This window comes from Schistocerca americana, chromosome 2, assembly GCF_021461395.2.
Source record: "Schistocerca americana isolate TAMUIC-IGC-003095 chromosome 2, iqSchAmer2.1, whole genome shotgun sequence".
Classification (NCBI taxonomy): Eukaryota; Metazoa; Arthropoda; class Insecta; order Orthoptera; family Acrididae; genus Schistocerca; species Schistocerca americana.
The window spans coordinates 558,619,186-558,642,261 of NC_060120.1; the positions used below are offsets into that span (position 1 = coordinate 558,619,186).

General features: G+C 44.0%; 1 protein-coding gene across 2 annotated transcripts in view; it reads right to left on the reverse strand.

The window, feature by feature from the left end:
- LOC124591764 (glycerol kinase 2-like) overlaps positions 1-17,085 on the reverse strand; it is a 276,367-nt gene extending 259,282 nt beyond the window's left edge. Inside the window, exon 1 of one of the 2 annotated variants that reach the window (XM_047131767.1) lies at positions 16,832-17,081. The gene's annotated coding sequence lies outside the window, so the exon portion shown is untranslated. Of the gene's footprint in view, positions 1-16,831 lie in introns of both variants that reach the window. The other variant, XM_047131771.1, reaches the window with a different exon arrangement.
- Positions 17,086-23,076: the final 5,991 nt, after the last annotated feature.

Genomic DNA, 23,076 nt, shown 5'->3' on the forward strand with positions numbered 1-23,076 from the left:
TAGTATACCTCTCCTGAAAAAAGTTCTTTCTCCTGGGAGGCAAGTCTCAAATGCATGATCAACTAAATATCTAGCAGCAGAAAGGAAGATTATAGGTTAACATCCCATCGACAACAACGTCTTCTTAGACTGTGCATAAGCTCGGATTAAGGAAGGATGGGGAAGTAAATCAGCTGCACCCTTTCAAAGGAACCATCCAGGCATTTGCCTTATGCAATTTAAAGAAATCACGGAAAATCTAAATCTTTATGGTCAGACAAGGATTGGAACCATTGTTCTTGCAAATTCAAGTCCAGTGTTCTACACACTTGGCTAATTTTAAAACCACTCACCACTCGGCCTCATTTGTAATAAGGGTGTAACCTCCTGCGATCATATACTAAAATTTTTTGCAACACTTAGAATTCAAAATTGTTACTTTGCTTCAATTGCAAATGACTTGGATGCTTTTCTGTGAGTTGCAATCATGCACTTAACAGGTATTCAACTGACTGGGCAGTCCAATCATCTCTCTAGCATTGACTGCACTTTGTATAAATGTCACACCATGTAAAAAGTTGTCTACTGGTGGAAATGGTGGCTCATCAGCCTGAGCACAGATGCTTGTTTTGTAAGCCCATGTTGACAGCTTATGCACTTACGGTGATCAGTGTTCAGCGCCTTACAGTAAATCAGTCTAACAGACAAAGTGCAAAACCATAGTACTAGCAGTGCCAAATAAAAGTTTTATAGAACTCCTGCACCTCAGGTCCTACCATGCCCTGAATGCCCTTCCCAAAGATGTTTGGCTTATGGCAACAACATGAGTTTCTGATCAGATGACAACTAAGAACTTCAGGTATTTAAAACCAACAATATTGTTTCACCCTCCCAAATACAACTGTGGCAATTTCAAGATCTACCTAGAAGGATTAAAATTTACACATACTGTCTTTTGTGGTGAAAAGCTTTTGCCAGTTCATCTATTTCCAAGGAATCTGCTGTTCTGTGCTAGCCACACTGAAAGGTAGACAGAAAAAAAAAATCATCAACTAGTGAGCAATGATTGGTTGGTTGGGGGTTAAGTGACTAAACTGCACGGTCATCAGTCCCTCGACCCAGGTGTAGTTCATCTGGAATTAATGACATCTGCAAATTACATGTTCTAATGATGAAATTATGTAGGCACAATAAGACTGGGGCACTGAAGGCAATAGTGTCTACTAATGCCAGAGCTGAGAAAGAATTTATGGTGAAATTCATGAATAGGCTGGTACATAGGCCAGAGCAGATAAGGGGTCTCCCATGACTCATCCAATGACAAGAAAAGCCCCACCTCTCATCTGACTCCCACCAGCCCAATGAGGGGCAAAGATAAGTTACAAAGAATGTCTTCTGGTCAGCAGGTTGAGAACAGTAAAAGTGAAGGTGAAAAGGCTGAAAATGTAATGGGCATCAGCTGGACCACCAATAATAAAAAAACAGGAGTGAAATAAGTAAGTCAACAGGTGAGCATCCCTGGGGCTCCGCATGCGACGGGATTCACCCCACCCATAGCTATCCTACTCCTGCTCCTGCTGCAGTACAGTCAGTTCATTAAAAGAGCCACCCACTATTCAACAGTGTGCTATCTCTAAAACAAGGGTGGCAGAAAAGAGGACAATCAGAAAAGAGGACAATCTTCATCTAAAAGCAACTGAAACAACAGAAAGTAAGATAATGGTGAAAGAGTGAGCTGGTCCAGGAGGTAAGCTTGGGGACTCCCAGACACAGCATGCTTCAGGAGACACCAACCTCAACCATCTTGCCCCTGCCCCAAAGGTAGGTTACAATCTTACATCTGTAAATAGAAACCACTTTTACAGAGAAAACTGAGACCAGTTCGGCCATTGTGAATTGTCTACCCATATCTGAGAAAGAATTTGTAAGGCTGTGCTTAGCACAGAGGGCCAGGAGAATGGTGGATTCCACCAGGATATGAGTTACTGTATCATAAGGCTCCACAACTACCATATGGGGATGGCTCTAAGTAAAAGGAAACTATGGGTTAGCCTGGTATGACCAATGTGGAGGTGACATTTGATGGTTGATTCCATCCAGGACAACTGAAAGAGTGCCATGCAGCAGTAGTTTCCCTGACAGTGTGGAGTTTATTAGAGGGGCAGTTGCCAACCAGGTATCAGTGAGGAGAGATCTTATTTGCATTTGTAGATCCACACCTGGGGCTGGCAGACCAAACGAGGAGGCAATCACTCCTCTTGCCCAATGGTCGGCCAGTTCGTTTCCTGAGATACCCATATCACTTGCGACCCAGACAAAGGCAACTGAGAGGTCAGGGCCAAGTTCAGCGATAATTGTGAACAGCAGAGATGACAGGGTGACAAACATTACATTGTCCTGGCAACAAAAGGTGTTCCTAACTGGTAAGGAATGTAAAAGCTTATCTCCATCCTATGCACATTTTTAGAGTGGTCTGTGTAAAAGAAGGTAGCACCCTGAAGCTTCTGAAGAACTTCATGTAGCAGACACTGAAATGTCAACAGACCTTAGGATCTTGAAATAGACCAGTCCTAATTTGTGGCTTGGGCAGGTGCACGAGAAAACATTGGGAGCACATTCCAGGGAAAAGAGGTGGAGATCGTGGCAGACAGCTGTGAGGCACATTTCAAATTCCAGCAATCCCATCTGAGGCTGCTTATCAGGAGGTTGAGGCACATTTCAAATTCTAGCAATCCCACCTGAGGCTGCTTATCAGGAGGTTGATGTCCCTCATATGCAAAAAAGAGGTGTATGTTGGAATGATCAGTGAACTGTCGAAAGGTGATTCGAAAGGAGACCATAATGAGTTGGAACCTCTGGAACTGAAGAGGTAAGATGACACTTTGGTAAGGAGACCAATTATGGTATTAGTCTAGAAGGTACCAGTGGCCAGACAATCTTCACAATGATGGACTAGGTCTAACAATTTCAAAGCCAAAGGCGCTGCCAAGCCATAAACCTGGCAGCCATAGTCCAGTCATGATGAGATCAAGTCCCGTTCAAAACCGAGAAGAGTAGCACAATCTGCACCACAAGAGTTATGTGCAAAGAAGCAGAGAGTGTTAGGCCTCTGCATGCAACTAGTGTTCAGTTGCTGAATATGGGCAGCCAAGTCAGATTTTTATAAAAAGAAGTTCCAAGAACAAGTCTGCGCACTAACTTCAACTATGTACCCACGTAGAGTTCTGATCAGGATGGACTGTGGTATGACAGAAATGCATCACTGGCATTTTTACTGGAGATAATTGGAAATCGTGGGCAGGGTTCATGTACTGGCCTGCTGGATGGCACATTGGTGATAATGTTTAGCTGAAGCTACTGAGCGGGAGCTGTACTAAATACAAAAGTTGTCAATATACAATGCAGTGACGACTAGCTGCCTGGCAGAGGTCACAAGCCCATTGATGGCAATGAAGAGGTGTGTGACACTAAGAACAGAGCCCTGTGGAATACTGTTCTCTTGGACCTGAGGAGAGCTCTATAAGTACCAATTCAAACCTACAACAATCAACTGGATAAAAAGTGATGAATAAAAATCAGTATGGAAACTCTTAAGCTCATCATCGAGGGTAAGTAAAATGTGATGGCGCGAAGCAGTGTTGTATGCCATATGTAGGGCAAAAAGGCTGCAATGAAGTATTGGTGTTTAGAAAAAGCATGTCAGATGGCTGTTTGTAACTGGACCAGATGGTTGATTGTGGATAATCTTCGTAGAAACCACACTGACATGGGGACATATGACCCAACTTGAGAACCCAGCGTAACATGTGGGCAACCATCCTTTCAAGCAGTTTGCAGAAGTGGATGGTGACGACAATCAGTTGGTAGCTGTCTAGAGACACTTGCTTGGCTTGATGACTGGACCAATGATACTATCTTGCCACTGCGAATGGAAGACATCTCTGAACCAAATATGATTGAAGATGCTGAGTAGATGTAGCATTTGAGTAACAACCATGTGTTGGATCATCTGATTATGAATTTAATCAGGGCCTGGGTTTGTATCATGAGACAACACAAGAGCCTTGAAGCAGTTCTGAGTCAGTGAAAGATGGATTATATGATTCAGCTTGGCTGGGAATGAAACATAGGTGGATGCCTTCAACCTGTCATTCCTACAGTAGTATGGCAGCTGGATAAGACGAGGATGCTGATGATGTCGCAAAATTGATTGCAAGGTGTTCAGCAATTATACAAATACCACCCTGAAGGACAAGTCCTAGAACAGCTGTTGATCATCGGTGGTCCAGAAGACTGGTGCTTTTCCCATAGCTGGGATGAAAAGGCCTACATTTCAAGGGAGGAGAGGCAGTGTTCGCAGTAGTACTTCTTGCTGCATTTAATTAGAAGGCAAGCCATAGCATGAAATCACTTAAAAATGATTAGGCTGGTCTATGAAGGCTGTCGCCTGGAGCACTGCAGAACTCTTAGGTGATTTTTTTTTTTTTTTGTGGGGTTTAAGGGCGCTCAACTACTGAGGTCATTAGCGCCCAGTCACTGTTGTTAGAGCACATGGAATCTAGTAAAACTCAAGGGGATGGGGGGGGGGGGGGGGGGACACCAGAAGGACCTGACAAAGATGCAGATAAAATAAGTAAAAAGGTTAGATGTCTTTGGACAAGCCAGTCAAAGTTATAAAAACCCAGAATACGAGCAGCTGCTCGAGCGTCATCAGCTAAAACATCTGGTAAAGTAGATGGCAAGGACAGGACAACACGAAATTGACTAAAACGGGGACACGACAATAAAACATGGCGCACTGTTAATGCCTGACCACAAGGGCACTGCGGGGCTGGGTCACCGGAGAGCAGGTAGCGGTGGCTAAACCGGCAATGCCCAATCCGCAACCTGGTCAGGAGGACCTCCTTTCGCCAAGATGGTCGGGAGGAGGTTGTCCAAGCAGTTGGGAGTGGTTTTACTGCCCGGAGCTTGTTTCCTTGGAGGGATGACCAAGCACCCCACCACAACGACACAAGCCTCTTACATACATCCCCACGAACGTCAGATGACGGGACACAATGGGAGGCTGGCCGAGGCAGGACGACTGCAGCCTTGGCTGCAGCATCCGCAGCCTCATTCCCAGGCACTCCTACATGTCCGGGAACCCACAGAAAGCTGACAGGAGAACCACTATCAGCGAAAGAATGGAGGGACTGCTGTATCCGTTGAATCAAGGGATGGACCAGATAGGGAGCTCCAAGGCTCTGAAGAGCACTGAGAGAGTCAGAGCAGAGTACATACGATGAATGGCGGTGGCGGCGGGCATACTGAACGGCCTGATGGAGAGCAAAAAGCTCGGCCGTAAAGCTCGAACATTGGTCGAGGAGCCGGTATTTAAAAGTGGCGGCCCCGACGACAAAGGCACAGCCGACACCATCGTCAGTTTTGGAGCCATCGGTGTAAATAAAGGTGTGACCGGCAAGTCGAGCACGAAGTTCGACAAACCGTGAGCAATACACTGCAGCCGGAGTACCCTCCTTTGGGAGTGAGCCGAGGTCGAGATAAATATGAACCGGAGCCTGGAGCCAAGGTTGTGTCGGGCTCTCACCCTCTCTGAAGGTGGTAGGGAGGGCAAAATCCAATTGTCGAAGCAGGCGACGGAAGCGGACTCCGGGGGGGCAACAGGGCAGACACATACAACCCGTACTGACGGTCGAGAGAATCGGCGAAGAAGGACTGGTAAGAGGGGTGGTCGGGCATAGACAACAGCCGGCAGGCATACCGACACAGCAGTACGTCGCGCCGGTAGGTCAATGGTAATTCGGCAGCTTCAGCATAAAGACTCTCGACAGGACTAGTGTAGAAGGCTCCGGTCGCAAGACGGATGGAGTTGAGCCGGTGTAAGAGGGATAGCCGAGTGGACGAGTAGACGAAGCTCCCATAATCCAGCTTCGATCGGACAATGGACCGATACAAGCGAAGCAGGACAGTGCGATCCGCTCCCCAAGATGAACCGCTAAGAACTCAGAGGACATTAAGGGAACGTGTACAACGGGCCGCCAAATAAGAGACATGTGGAGACCAACACAGTTTCCTGTCCAACGTGAGCCCTAGAAACTTAGTTGTTTCCACGAATGGGAGAACAACGGGACCGAGATGTAAGGATGGCAGAAGGAACGCTTTATATCGCCAAAAGTTGATACAAACCGTCTTCTCTTCAGAGAACCGGAAGCCATTTGCCACGCTCCATGAGTAGAGGCTGTCTAGACAACGCTGAAGGCAGCGCTCCAGGAGGCATGTTCTCTGGGCACTGCAGTAGATCGCGAAATCATCGACAAAGAGAGAGCCTGAGACATTAGGTGGAATACAATCCATAATTGGATTGATCGCGATGGCAAAAAGGACTACGCTCAAGACGGAGCCCTGAGGCACTCCGTTCTCCTGGAGGAAGACGTCCGACAATACGGAACCCACACGTACCCTAAACTTTCGATCCGTTAAAAAGGAATCAATAAAAAGGGGCAGGCGACCGCGTAGGCCCCACCTGTGCATAGTGCAGAGGATACCTCCTCTCCAACAGGTATCATAAGCCTTCTCCAAGTCGAAGAACACGGCTACCGTTTGGCGCCTTCGCAAAAAGTTGTTCATGATGAATGTCGACAAGGTCACAAGGTGGTCAACAGCGGAGCGGCAGCGACAAAAGCCGCATTGGACATTAGTAAGTAGCCGTCAAGATTCAAGAATCCAGACTAGCCGAGCATTAACCATGCGCTCCATCACCTTACAGACACAGCTTGTAAGAGAAATGGGGCGGTAACTAGAAGGAAGGTGTCTATCCTTCCCGGGTTTGGGTATAGGAACGACGACGGTGTCACGCCAACGCATGGGAACCTGACCTTCGGTCCAGACACGATTGTAGGTAGGAAGAAGGAAGCTTTTGCCCCCCGGAGAAAGGTGTGCCAGCATCTGAACGTGAATGGCATCTGGCCCCGGAGCAGACGACCAGGACAGTGCAAGCGCACGTTCGAGTTCCCGCATAGTAAAGGGGGCATTATAAGTTTCCAGATTCAGCGAGTGGAAGGAAGGTCGCCGAGCCTCTTCTGCCTCTTTCCTGGGAAGGAAGGCAGGGTGGTAATGGACGGAGCTTGAAACCTCCGCGAAAAAGCGGCCAAAGGCGTTGGAGACAGCCACAGGATCAACAAGGACCTCATTACCTGAGGTCAGGCCAGGTACCGAGGAGTGGGCCTTAATGCCCGACAGCCGGCGCAGGCCACCCCAAACGACGGAAGAGGGAGTAAAACTGTTAAAGGAGCTGGTGAAAGAGGCCCAACAAGCTTTTTTGCTGTCTTTGATGACTCTTCGGCATTGCGCTCTGAGTCGTTTGTATTCAATACAATTCGCCAACGTAGGATGGCGGCGAAAGGTGCGTAAAGCACGTCGTCGAGTGCGGATAGCGTCCCTACAAGCCTCGTTCCACCAGGGGACGGAAACGCGACGTGAAGAAGAGGTAGTACGAGGAATGGAACGTTCGGCAGCATTGACGATAACAGCCGTGAGGTATTCGACCTGACTGTCACAACTGAGAAAATCGTGGTCCGGAAAGGTCGCCAGGGAGGAGTAAAGTCGCCAGTCAGCTTTCAGTATGTTCCAGCGCGAAGGACGTGGGGATGGGGTGTGGTGCAGGAGACGAACGACACAGGGGAAGTGGTCACTCGAATAGGTGTCAGAAAGGACATACCACTCGAACCAACGGGCAAGAGTGGTAGAACAGATCAAGAGGTCCAAGTGGGAGTAGGTATGAGTAGAGTCCGAGAGGAAAGTAGAGTCCGAGAGGAAAGTCGGGGCGCCGGTATTGAGGCAGACAAGATGGAGATGGTTGAAGACATCCGCCAAGAGTGAGCCTCTTTGACAGGATGCAGGAGAGCCCCAAAGGGGATGATGGGCATTGAAGTCGCCAAACAATAAAAACGGCGGGGGAAGCTGAACGATCAGGTGCATCATGTCAGCCTGACTAACAGCAGATGACAGTGGAGTGTAGATGGTACAAACTGAAAAAGTAAAAGCAGAAAGAGTAATACGGACAGCTATTGCTTGGAGTGGAGTGGTCAATGGGATGGGATGGTAATAGACATCGTCCCGAACGAGCAACATGACCCCACCATGAGCTGGGATACCGTCCACAGGGGTGAGGTCATACTGCTCCAAGGTATAGTGGGTAAAGGCAATACGGTCAGTCGGGCGCAACTTGGTTTCCTGGAGACCAAGGACGAGCGGACAGTGCAGGCGGAGGAGCAGTTGTAATTCCTCCCGATTAGATCAAATACCTCTTATGTTCCAATGTAACAAGGCCATCACTAGTCAAAAAGTTGGGGGAACGAGACGGGGGAAGAGCTGGTCACCTCGACGGCCGCGGAGGACCAGGTGCGAGGGAACAACGCTACAACCGGCGGGAGGCGGATCCGGTTCCATCGAGTCGTCACCAGCTGCGGCCGCTGTCCCTGGTTGTGTAGGAGGGGCAGCATCATTTGCAGACGAGAGGCCAGCTGAGCGCCTGGCAGCAGAGCGTCCCGGCGAAACTGAGGACAGCCGGGAGCAGCGACTCACGGATGGAGCGTCAGACAAAACGCGCCGGGATGGAGAGGGGGATAGAGACTTCTTCTTGGAGGCCTTCTTGTAAGGCCGAGGAGGCACAGGGATGGTGGGCTGGACCCGAAGAAGGTCCAGCACGCGCGGGGTCCGTTTTGGAACGCCGGACCTCGGAAGCTGGGGTCCGGAACGTTTCCCCGATGGACGCCTGAGAAGAGGATCGCTTCTCAGGTGGCGGGGGGAGAGGAGGAGGAGGAAGAGTGGCCCCTGGGGCAGAGGGGGCGGGGGCCACGGGGGAGGAGGATTTGGAAGGGAGGGATTTGGGAGGCAGAGGCAGAGCCCCCTGATGGGCGGAGGAGGCGGAGGGGGGACAGGATAGGGGTGAGGATACCGCGGAAGGAGTGGACACAACTGAGGCAAACGAAGTGGTCAACGGCACGGGATGGAGGCGGTCATACTTCTTCCTGGCCTCAGAATAAGAGAGCCGATCCAAAGTTTTGAGTTCTTGTATCTTCTTCTCCTTCTGATATGCGAGGCAGTCTGAGGATCTAGGCGAGTGGATGCCAGGACAATTAATGCACCGAGGTGGTGGGGTGCATGTATGTTCCTCACGAAGAGGACGTCCACAATCGCCACAAAGGGGCTCAGCCTCACACCGTGACGACATGTGCCCAAAGCGCAAACACCGAAAACAGCGCATAGGAGGTGGGACGTAAGGTTGCACGTCGCACCGGTAGCACATCACCTTTACCTTCTCCGGGAGAACGTCCCCCTCGAAGGCGAGGATAAAGGCCCCGGTGTCAATGCGACGGTCTTTGGGGCCACGCTGGACTCGCCGGACGAAATGCACGCCTTGGCGCTCCAGGTTGGCCCTGAGCTCCTCATCAGATTGTAGCAGGAGGTCACGATGAAAAATAACCCCCTGCGTCCTATTTAGTGCCAGATGCGGGACAATGGACACTGGGATGTCCCCTAGGCGGTCGCACGCCTGGAGCGCCGCCGACTGTGTGGCGGAGGTGGTCTTGATAAGAACGGACCCTGAACGCATCTTGCTGAGAGCCTCGATTTTGCCGAAGATGTCCTCAATGTGCTGAACAAAGAACATGGGCTTGGAGGTGGCGAACGTCCCCCCATCGGTTCGAGAACAGACCAAATAGCGGGGGAAGTACTTCGCCCCATGCCGGCGGGCCTGTCCCTCCTCCCAGGGAGTGGCCAAGGGGGAAAGGGCAGGAGAACCAGAACTAGAAACGGTACCTTTTCTTTTGAAAGACTCGGCCGCAGAGCGCCCTGATACGTGTTGACGTTTCATCTGCGAAACGTCCACCCCGATACCCCCCACTCCGACCAGGGGCTCTCCCCACGGGCGCCACCCAGCCTCAGCAAGGGCCACCTGGCAGGATGACCATTGCCGGGAGTCCTGATGCCCCAAGGAGACGGGCATCTACTCCTTGGCCGATGTGGGGAGGATGCAGCTCAGGTATCGGCAGTACGATCCCTGTGTTGTCAGGGGGCTACAACCTAGAGGGTACATGACGACCCCACCACAACGGGCTGGCTACCGTGCTGGATTTCTGGTGCCATGGAAAGTCCATCATGATCGCTGGTGCAGATGGGGACGCACTATGGGCGTAACTTGTACAACCCATCAGGCGTTTAGGCCCAATTTGAGGAATAGTGGGTATGGTTACAACGCCGGTACAATGCTGAGTGCCAAGGTCTTAGTGCACTTAGGACCAGTGGTACACCACGTAAGGTGTCCTTCCCCAAAAGGCTCGTACTTCTGTAGAATTTTGAAAAATGGGGGTCAAACCCCAAGGGGGACCATCACATGGAAGGCCGAAACGGTTGAAACTCCTTTTAGTCGCCTCTTATGACAGGCAGGAATACCTCGGGCCTATTCTTACCCCGGACCCGCAGGGGGATAGGTGATTCTGAATAGCTATCACAATGCATCCACCATGGCACTGATCAGAACTGGAGGCCACCATTAGGAATGGGACTAAAGTGTGGGTGATCATGTTGGAGACACCTTGCACAACCCCATCAACACAATCTGACAGAGGGGCCGAAGGTAACAGCAGAGACATACAACTGCCAGTTGTCTGAAGCTCCCAATGTGGCAGTCTGTCTGTCTGGCTAGGACAAGGAGGCAACAAGGTCACCAGAAAGTGGTCGCTGTCACAAAGATTGTCATGTAGTGATCAATGCTGTGAAGCCATACGACTGGAAGAAGAGATCATTACATCAATAGCTGGAAAGCTATGATGTGGGTAAGAGAGACAGATCATTGTCAATAAGAAGCTGGCCAAGTATAAGATCAAGTGGTACCCCTCCACCCCCACTCTCCTCCCTACAGGATGGTGTACATTGAAATCCCCAAGCCAAGAGAAAAGGGACGGAAAGTTGTTGGATTTAGGTGGTCAACTCAAGAAAGTGGCCTACCTGACACGTGTAAATGTTGCAAACTGGTCGCTGAGGTTGTTCGCACTCATACCGCTACTGCTTGCAACATAGTACGAAGGGGAATCCATTCACTGACATCTTTGTTAACCAATGTACAGATTTCTCCAGATACCCCTCAGAGCCAGCAAGGTTCAAACAGAATGCATGATAACCATGGAGCATTAGGAATGATCATCAATGAAGAGAGTTTATTGTAGTGCAAAGCACATTGCAGAAGACAAGGAAATAAGTTTTAGTACCAGCAGATGACAGTAGTATCCATTTTACTGTTCCACTGAATGGTCACACTAGGGAGCCTTGTCCTGACTTGTTTTTCTGCTCCTGCTCCTCCTACATAACGTTTGGTGGCTGGGATTCAAGTGAGGGATTATACATGCCATGTTTGGGGACAGATGAAGAATAGGCCGTCCTGCCACCCACAGTTTGTGATCCCTCAGCCATTAGCTGGCATTGGACATTTAATGTGGGTTTCCAGAGAGCAGGGTACTGAGAGGAAGCCCTGTCACCGGTAGACACCACAGGAGGAGGCTGCTCATCCACCCAGATGTGGAAAGTGGTTTCCAAAGACTGTGCAGCAGGAATTGCAAGAAGGAAGGGCAGTGAGAGAACTGGTTTCAGAGAAGTTGAGGTAGTGGAAGTTATGGCTACAACTTTTGCACACTCTGACACCATATCAACAGGATGTAGGTGTTTGCATTTTTTTATCAGCTTCAATTTTTTTATACAACACAAGGTCAGTAGATTTATATGCCTTCATATTCTCTCCATTATTGAAGACTGGATGACGCCATGAACGTGGAGGACTGTTCTGCTCAAATGAAACACAAAAGTGGTTGTTCAGAAAGACAACCTTCATGGAATGTGTATCCACAGTTATGACATTTTGAATTCTCAGTGCAGTGGAATGACATGACCAAAGGGCAAGCATTGAAAGCACCTCAGAGGTGGTGGGAGGTAAGGTTTCCCCATTATACCTCTACACCATAACTAAGGTGAACATTCCTTTCAAAGGGTCAGAAAAACACGTCTGTATCTACTCTTTAATCTTGGGACCTTTTTGGCTGGACCTGACCGAATGTATGCCTCGCCACTCTAGATTAGCTCATAGCTACTCATCTGAGTATATGATGTCTGAAAGATGATATCTTTGACTACACTCAAAGTCTTGAATGGGGCAAGGGTCACTGATACATCACCCAGACATTCACATGCCTGAAGAGTTTTAGAGTGTGCAGCAGACAAGGCTTTAATAAATAGCAGCCCACTGTGCATTTTCCCTAATGAATCAGCTTCTTCACATTTTTCATCAATATTCTCCACAAAAAATAGCTTTGTCACAGTAGAAACATATCCATCAGTTCGGATACATACTAAGTATTGGATAAGTTGTTTCACTCCTAGACATCTGGCTTTGCTCTCTTCTGTGGGGTAGCCAGGTAGGGAAAGCAGCAGGGTTGTAACTGTCTGCATTGAGGTTTCGATTTCTGTCTGAAAAGACTGCTAGATCAGAACTGTTTTGTCCTGGTGCAATCTAATGTGTGTCACATACAAAATGCCCACCCTTATGCCGCCTACTCTGATCACGGGCTCCCCAAAGGCACCAAGCAGCCACAACAAAAGCTATTGCAGGGAAACCTGATGCTACAGGAAGATCAGTAATCTAGTCTTTGCAGTGTGTGGAGTGCTAGTAGCTCAGGCATCAGTAGTGTTAGCCATGTGTTGTCAGTGGGCTCCACTGATAGGTTACATAAAAACCCCACCACCTCACATTGGTTACTGCATTATGTTTTGAAGTAAAAATAAGAGACTACACAAGTAATGTGAAGGCACTATCTAAGATGTTCTTCCTCAGTTGGTCCACATTACAGAAAAATTTGGAAAATGAAGTTGAAACTAGGAGGGGGCCGAGATTACCTCTACCAAAAGTTACTGAATGAAAGAATCTTCCAAGAATGAAAAGCAGGTGCTGGAAAATAGAAGGGTTGACATCGAAGGCTGCCACCATGGTAGAGATCAAGAGAAGGAAGAATAGTCAGACAAAGAGACTGCAGCACAGGAAAGGAAGGAGGTGCTGTAACAGCTTGTGCCCCATGCCCACCATGCACGTACGAAAGTCTCGAGCCCCTTGAGGGCCACTGTTCAGTGGGGGTGGGCTCTTCACAACAGGTGTCACGGTATTTACAACACTACCAAACAAGGTTGAACTTCAAATACTTTTCTAAGGGACACCATTCTCCTCAACATATTTGTCAGATAAAGTCACAGTTTCTACAGTAGAAAAGATATACAGAAAGAACAAATTGATAAATGTTGGCACTTGTCCATGAAAACACCAGCTATGGCACTTTCTCACAATGCTCGCCATGTCTTTTGGTTTATGAACCTATACTAGACAGAGATTCACCATTCACTCATAAGTCTTCACTACATAACTTGTCAAAGAAACACTGCAATAACTAAATTGAAATGCTGAAATCTTTCCCAGTTTTGGAATTATAATGCCCTCTCTCAAACGCTGAGTAACTTCAATCAATCCATATGTTATTAACATCACGAAGGATCTCTCTGTATCTTACGCTTAGATGTGCCGTACTGAATAGTACCCAGTGCTGGTGCTATATTGTTAGTAATTGATATATCTTAATTCGCAAACAGTTGTATGATTTGTGGTTTAAGAACTGATGTCCAACTGATCCCCATCCACAACTTTTTTATAATCCTGCAATTAGAATCCTGGGCATCACAAGATGTGAGCTGTGGGGGAAAGGGGGGGGGGGGGGGGGGCACGGACACCATTTCATGTGGAAAGGTTTCAGATTGTCTGCATCTGGTAACCTGCCTGCCTCTATTTGCAGAGTGACATTCTTCACACCATCAAGGCATTGCTATTTTCCTAGCTGACTAAACAATACCTGGATGGCTTTAGCAACTTGTCTAACCATTCCAGTTATGTGATTCATGTCCTGGGTGTCATCCTGACATTATTCAAGCACAGCTTGTTAGCATTATCCTTGCGCTTGTTAGCATTATCCTAGGCGTAAACCCAGAACAACTTTGAAAATTACTTTTGTATCTTCTATTGTCATCATTTAATGTCATTGAAAAATGAGATTAACAATAAGTGCAAAAAGCAAAGTAGGAACTGCTAGAAAAGAAATGCAAAGCGGCAACAGCATGCACAACTATGGGGAAAATAATTGCAACATGTGTAAAGGAAACTTTGCAGAAAAAGTGTATCAGTGCATATATCAAGAGCTCAGATGGCTATCAAGCAATAAGCAAAGAAGTGAATATATAGATGAACTATTTAGATATGATGACAATATTATGTAAAGAGAACAGGTAGTGGATGAATAATGTGACACTGTGAGAAGAATTTGACAGACAACTGAAAGACCCAAACTGCAACACAGTAAGATAATTGAGAATCCCTAAAAATTATGAAGGCCTTTGTTAAAACCTACGACAAAAAAACTATTCCATGCAGGATGTATGGGGTAGTACTGGCCCCAACAACTTATCTTAAAAGAGAGACAGGCAAACCTGCATTTATACATTTAAAAAAATACTTTTCACAAAACTCTAAATTCTGAAGGTAGCAGGTATAAATTACGTAGCAAAGGGTTATCTTCGACTAATATAGAAACCAGATTGCAGTCCTAACAAATGGTGGCACCTTGCGGGAAGGGAGTGAGACAGGGTTGTTACCAACCCCTCATGTTATCCAGTTTGTGTACTGAGCAAGCAATACAGGAGACCGAGGAGAAATCCACAGTGGAGATTAAGGTTCACACAGAAGAATTTAAAATTTTCAGGTTTTCCAGTATAATTTAATTCTGTCATAGAAGGCAAACCTGTTTGAAGATCAGTTGAAGGGAATGACTACCACCTTGAAGAGGTAATGAGATGAACATCAATAAAAGAAAACACGGGTAAAGGGATGCAATCAAATTGAGTTAAAAAATGCCGAGGAAATTAGAGACAAAGCAGTGGACGAGTTTTGTTATTTGGGGAGCAAAACAACAGATAATGGTAAATACAAAATCAAACAATGGAAGCTCCATGTTGGAATATCAACAATATAAGGAAAAGGCGGAGTACTGCAAGTACTGAATGGGCTACTGGCACATTGCACGTGAAACTGGTGACTGACTATTGTCTGAGCTTAACTAGCCACAGCTCATAACTCATGTGAGTATGAAGGCATAACAAGCAAGAAGAAGAAGATAGGAAAAAGAGACTGCTATTCACTATAAAGAAGACATGGCTTGTGGACAAGCACTACAGAAAGACAGTTACACATTTAGTTTTTGGCCACAGCCGTCTTCAGAAAAGGAAAAACGCACATTCACTTGCACAAGCAAGCACATCTCACACACATGAAACTTTAGAAACCGTTCCTGAAAATTTACATTTTATGTTGCATTTTTCCCTAAATCTCAGAAACCACTTCGAGTCGAGTATTCAAATTTTCAGGGAAAAATAACATACATATCCTGAGTCTACTGAACTAAAAAAACAACATAATGTTATGTATAATTAAAATTATTTAGGATAACGTACAAAAGAAGTACACAAAATTTTAACTGTGTAATTAAAAAATTATAGCCTATTTCTGAAAGCAGTGGCTGAAATGCAGTTATTGTAGTTCAGTAGACTCAGAACCTACAGTTAAATGTCCCGTAAAAGTTTCATGTTAATGGCTACAGTGGTTCCTGAAATTCCGTGGCTGCCAAGTCACTAAATTTAATATTGTCGAGATAGGCCATTCCCGCTCCCATTAAGAAATAATATGAAGCGATGTGGAAAGTTGTGCCTACCATCATTATACAGCTACATCAAACCAGTGTTTCGGCTGAAGATACACACAATCATTGAGTTGTTTATTTCATTATATTATTTTTTTAGAAAAGTATCTTCAAGCAACATGTTTGTTTCAAAACATCTGTGAATAAAGAAGAAATCGTTTCAAAACAGTGGTGGAGTTGCATAATGCTAATGCCTACAATTTCAGATATTTCTGTAACCGAATCATGAAGTACCTTAGCTGGTTGAAAATTTGAACGCTATATTTAGTGAAGTATCCTTCACAAATAAACTTCATGGCAGCTACAGTAACACAAAGAAACTAATTACGTCAGCCACGATTGCATTACAGTACATTGTTCGTTTGTGTTTTAGGCAAACATGACCGCAGTTAAGACACTCACCCTAATACGATGATGTCTAAAAGTAACTGTGCCACACCAACAGTTTACTTATGACTGTCACTGGGATTGCTGTACCAAAGTGAAAATGGTTAAGATTACCGTCACCGTGACTAAATACTCAATGGGGGATCTGGCTTACAAAAGTTAATCTATGCCAAGCCGTTTGCTTTCTAGTATCATCAAATCTAATAAACTTAATTCGGAATGTCAGAGTGCTGAAAACTTTTACGACAGCGCGAGTAAAGACACTTCTGAAGATGCGTCGACTCGAGAACCACATTTTATATAACATGCTTTTTTTCCATCTTACCTGTTAAAGACAACGGCTACTGAACTGCAAACAGCGTTCTTTGCGCAAATTGTACGAAACTGATGACTTTGGTCACCATACTAGGTCAGTCATACTACAGATTGAATGCTACTGTTTACACGAAATGAATAACAGTCTTCTATCAGAACTACACAATAGGGCACCAACATACGTCCGAACTGTGCAACTGTAAGCATACTAATAATTTCACACGAAAATTACGAATGAGTATCAAGCAAATGGAGTTGTTTTATTAATACATGGCTCAGTCATTTCAAATATCACAGGTCAAGAGAAGTCATACCTTGTAACGGCTGCTCGCAGGGAGACAAGAGTTCACCCTCAGAAATGACATAGATGAAATCTGTAAACGAGCATTTGAAAGATCACACGGCTGCTAAAGACAAAATAAAACCTGCAGTCAGGATGTTGACGGCTGTCCTATGAAATCATAACTAATTTTTGTTAATATTCATACGTTATGCGAAAGTGTCAAATCTAGTCCAATTTATGGGGAGAAAAAGCGAACCGCTTCAACTGTGTAGCGTATAGAGATATTTTAGCGAACCGCGCAATCCTTCCTAAGGTCGATAGCTAAAGATAACAATTAAATTTTAGCCCTAGGTGCATTGTCTCTGCATCCTGCAACGTTTTCAAAAGTCAAACAATTCGTTTCAAGTCCATGCAACATAATCTTGCGTTAAAGGACATGCCGTGTTAATAAGTAATTATGCACATACGCTTTATCAACAAAGGCGCAAGTTAGAATGCGTGCAATATTTTTGCGTCTAATCAGGACGGGGAAGAATTCACACACGCAGGAGAACATTAAACTCATATTTGACAGTACATCATTAACTTTCTACACAATAGAATTATCTGATGAAAAATATTATTTTAAAGGCAAGAAATGATTTTATTAACTTTACTGAAAGAAAACACAGAAATTACATACAAGCCAAGAATAAAGATATTGACAGCAGAGTCATGAAGCAGCACATAAATATAGACGTCAAGGAATTTTTTCTTTTCTTTTAACACTTCCTCCAAAAGAAAAAAATCATGAAATTATTGCTTTGTCTCTTGCATGCCAATTTATGAAGATAGAAAATTAAATCGAACTCGTTCAAGGGGTTTCGTCAAAATATCTGCCAACTGGTTGTGTCCATCAATGTGTTCCAAGAAAATCTCACCTTTCAGATATCTTTCACGAACATAGAAATGTCGGACCTCTATATGTTTAGAACGTCGATGATATTCTGGATTTTTGCTAACTTCAATGCACTAGCATTGTCAATGTAAAGGACTGGAGGCTGCCCCGACATTTCCACTAATTCTGATAGCAGACGACGTAACCAAACTAACTCTTTCGCTCCTTCACTAGCTGCAATTATTTCCTCCTCGGTTGTGGATGTGGCCACTACTTAATGCAACTGACTTGTCCATGACACTGCACCACCTGAGTACTTTGCAAGAATTCCAGCTGTTGAGCGCCTTGTCCAGTTATCACCTGCGAAATCTGCACCAGCATAAATCTTTAACTCTTCTTTTTTATTATATACAATTCCAAAATTTAAGGTCCCTTTCAAATACCGGAAAAATGCGCTTTACTCTATTCCAGTCTTCAGTGGTTGGTTTCTCCATTGCTCGAGCAGCTTCATTGACTGCAAAAGTGATGTCTGGACGAGTTACTGTTGTAAGGTAGATGAGACAACCAATTGCTTCACGGTAGGGTACAGATGACGAAACTTCTTCGTTTTGATTATTGTCCTCACGTACAGTAGGAGTTGAGATTGTATTGCATTCTGCCATTCGAAATCTTTGCAGAATTTCTTCTGTGTATTTCTCTTGACTTATCATTATTGTTCCATCTTCATATTGCTTTATTTTTATGCCAAGAAAATTGTCAAGACTGTCAGTTGTTATTTCGAATTCATGTTGTAAAACATCCATAAAAACAGCAATTTCTTTCTTGCTACTGCCGACAATCAGGCCATCATCAACGTAGATTGCCACATAAAGGCTATTTCCATTTTGTCTACGATAAAATAGGCATGGATCTGCATCACTGTTCGAAAAACCAGCTTTCTTCATGAACTCAACAAAACGTTTGTTCCAGCAACGTGGTGCTTGCTTCAACCCATAAAGACTCTTTTTTAAGAAACACACTCGACCTGTACCATCTTCGAAACCTTCTGGTTGATCCATATATACTTCATCTTCAAGTATTGCTTTCAAAAAAGCTGTCTTTACATCGAATTGTTCTAGCAGCATTTTCTTTGAAGCAGCTACAGCCAACAGAGTTCGTATGATGTCATAACGTGCCACAGGACTAAAGGTGTCGTCATAATCAATTCCTAGTTTCTGAATACAGCCTTTTGCAACCAATCTGGGTTTAAAGCGAGTACCTCCATTGACTGCGACCTTTCGCCATAGAACCCAGCGGTTTTGCAATACTTTGGCATTCTTCAGATGGTCAACCAGCACCCAGGTATTGTTTTTCTTTAGTGATTGAAGTTCTTCACTAATAGCTTGCATCCATTCTTCCTTCTCGTTTGACTTCAATATTTCTGAAAAACAGTTTGGATCTTTGTATTCAAGTGCATCAACTTTTGTTGCCATACAAAATTCACCACTTTCCATCCAGGTTGGTGTTCTTCATTGTCTTTTATTATTCTGTTTCTCTTCATTAGAAGATTCAGCAGCTTCTGCTTTTAGAAATTCTGTTAATTCTTTATTTTCATCAGATTCACTCCACTCTTGACATTCTCTAGAATCAAGAGTGCCAATTTTTTCTTGAGTTTCACTTCCTCCAGAAGTGTACAGTCTAGGAGATTTACGTTGGTCATCTTTAGATGAATTCGGATCATTAAATTCTTCCTGAGGGACTTCAGATTCAACATGATCACTGTGTAAATCACAAACAATTTCTGGCTAAAATTTCACATCGTGACTCAACACCACTTTTCTTTTAGATGGAATCCAAACTCTGAACCCATCCTTGTCAATAACATATCCAACAAGTCGTCCAAAAACTGCCTTATTATCAAACTTGGAACGGAATTGTTTGTTAATGTGAACATAGCAGCCTGTGCCAAAAAATTCTGAGATGGTCAAGTCGTCCTACTGGTCGATTAAACCATAGTTCATAAGGAGTTTTATTTTCAACTGAAGATTTTCCAGTACGATTTATTAGGTAGACTGCTGTGTTACATGCCTCTGCCCACAATCCTTAAGGTAATTTACTCGGCTTTAGCATTGACCGGGCAGCTTCAACAATGGTCCTATTTTCCCGTTCAGCCACATCATTTTGTTCAGGAGTGTAAGGAGGAGGAATCAGTAGCTCTATTCCCCTGTCTGCAAGCAGTTCATTGACATTCTTATTGTTAAATTCTTTGCCACCATCACATCTAAATTGCTTGACAACATGTCCATTAGTTCGTGCTTCATTTAAAAACTGCTTAAGCACAGTACACACTTCACTTTTGTGTTTTAAAAAGAAAATTCGACGAAATTTACTAAAATCGTCTTTGAAACATTCATAATAATGATTACCTCCAAAAGATCTCGTGCTCATTGGTCCATTGACATCCACGTGGATTAATTCACCAGTACTGGTAGAGCGTATTGTTCGTGTTTTGAATGGCAGCCTATGCATCTTTCCAACCGCACAGCCGTCACAAAATTCACTCTTGGCATCTTCCACATTAATGTTCATTCCTTTTAAAGTATTCTTCACATGTTGTTTATTTTGATGACCAAACCTTTCATGGTACACTTGCAATGTTTTGGATGAAGTCATCAAGTTCACACGATTCATGTTTACATTTCTAACAACATGCATGTTCAACACATAAATTCCATTTTTCACATAACCTGTCATAACAATATTGCCACTGACTTGTTTTCGAACACAGACATTATTACAACTAAAATTAGTACTGTAGCCTCTGCAGGCAATAGCTCTCACAGAGAACAGATTAGCACTTGCATCAGGGACGTACAAAACATTGTCCATTCTAGCATTGTACCATTTATTGTTTCATCGAATTTGGATGTAAACTGTTCCTTGACCGTACGCACACATTTTGACATCTTGTTTTCCCAATGAAATTACTTGAGGAGCATCAAATTCACTATACGAAACAAAATACTGTTTGTTGGGAGTGATATGATTTGTAGCGCCACTGTCGCAATACCATTTATTTGGGTCACTGTGATTACTAGTACACACACCCATAGCGTATGAAGTAAATGCAGCGTGTTCACCTTCTCGCTTCTTCTCTTTTCTTTTATTGCTGTCATGAGTGTTCTGTGGACACACTGCCGCCCAGTGACCTAATTGTTTGCATATATTACACGGAAACTTCTGTTTTAATTGTGACTTCGTCATCTTTACTTGCTGATTACTTGTTTGCCGTTTTCTTGTTTTAGAAACGACAAAAGCTGCACTTCCATTAATGTCTTGTTCACGCAGTTCAATAATACAGAGTTTTTCAATCAATAAATTCAAGCTTTGCTTTTCTGTCAGTATCGTATCCCAGAGATCCTTAAAATTGTCGTAGTCTTTTCCCAGTCTAGACAAAATTCGACCATTTAAGATTCTTTCAGATAGCGTATTTTCTTCATGTTTTGCTAATTCATCGTTCAGGTCCACAAATAACTTTTGCAGTTTGGCCACATGTGCACTAATATCTTCCGTTTCATCACATTTAACACGGAAAAATGTTTCAATCAACATATTTAAACGCTGAGTACTGCTACGTTCAAATCGGGCGCGTAAATTGTCCCAGATTTCTTTAGCATTCTTGCACGTTAAGACGAGTTCTGCAACAGGTTTACTTGGTGCACATGCTATAAGACTTGCTGCCTTTGCGTCGTCCTTGTGCCATTCCACATACGCTTCTTTTTGTGCACTTGTCGCATCTTGTGGCAACTCTACACGTTAACGTGTATCGTTAATAATATCTTCTAGTCCATATGAACGCAGCATAATAGAAATATCCCATTTCCATTTGCCCCAGTCGTCAGGTCCTTCAAGCTTATCAATGCTGACCTTATAATCGCCGCTAGCAGTCTTGTTTCTTTACAGACATAGGCTCATTTCAAATATTGTTTTAATTTAACTATGTTGTTTGCCTTTACACGTGTACTGGGCCCATAACCTGATTAAAAATATTATTTTAAAGGCAAGAAAACATTTTATTAACTTTATAACTACACCACGGATTCGAAAAAAACTGAAAGAAAACACAGAAGTTACGTACAAGCCAAGAATAAAGATATTGACAGCAGAGTCATGGAGCAGCACATAAATATAGACGTCAAGGAATTTTTTATTTTCTTTTAAGCTTATCAAACCAAAAAGCGCCACATTAAAATTTCTGTGCACAAACTAAAGCTGCTGTTTTAAAACACGGATAACAGCTGCAAAACTTAAAAGTAAATATTACAAATTAGAGAAACATAAAAATAAACGACAATTTACTCTGATCTGTGGGTAAGCTACATTTCATTATCTTTATTTATTTGACCATAGATCATTTAAACCCAAGTCAGGGTCACACCAAGAATGAGGTATGAAAACGTCTGACAAAAGAATAAGCACACCAAATTCAACAGATTTACATCAGAAATAATGAATTAACAACACACACAACTACAAATTGCATCTTCATTTCAACTACCAAAATTTCGCAAGTTTTCGTATGACAATCTCAACTGGTTGGTTGGTTGGTTGGGGGGTGGGTACCAAACAGCGAGGTCATCGACTGCAATCTCTGTCAAGAGTTAATATGGGTCTAACAAAGGCATTTGACTGTGTAAACCATAAAACAAAAGGAATATTACGTGTATTTGGTATAAAGGGAAGGGTGGAGATTAGATCCTATCTTATTTGAAAAACAGTAATAAAAATTTGAAGAGGAAGAATAAGATCTGAAGTAAAAATACATACTTGGGCCACCTGGATTCATTTTACACACAATTCACTTCCCACACTTGGTTAATCACGGCAAAATAATTACTTCTGTTATGAAAGCCAACTTGGAAGTACCAAATGCTACTCAAAGGTTTTCTCAAATAAATTCCAGTAATACTGTTGCTAAAAACACGCTGTTTAAATTTCAGACCAAAAACCCAACATATGGAAATATTATCATTTGCATAAATGAGTCCATAGCAAAAAACGCCAAATACAAAAGATTCTTTGCGATAAAATTCGATGAAAATGTGAACTGGAATAAGCACACAGCATATGTATAAGGGGAAAACTAAGCTCAAACCTGTATGCAATGCACAAACCCATCTACAGTGGTGGAAACATTTATTGTACCACCTCCTACAATTAACAATTTTTGTTACAATCATTGAATATTTTTGAATAGAACATTTGTGTTTCGTCTTCCTTGTACTTAACTCCTGTCACAACACTAATGCCATACCTGCACTATAACATTAATACATGTCACCCTAAAAATGAAAACAGAGTTAAACAATTGAGACGAAAACCTCATTTTACAATGTACCTTCAGTTTATTGTAGAAAGCA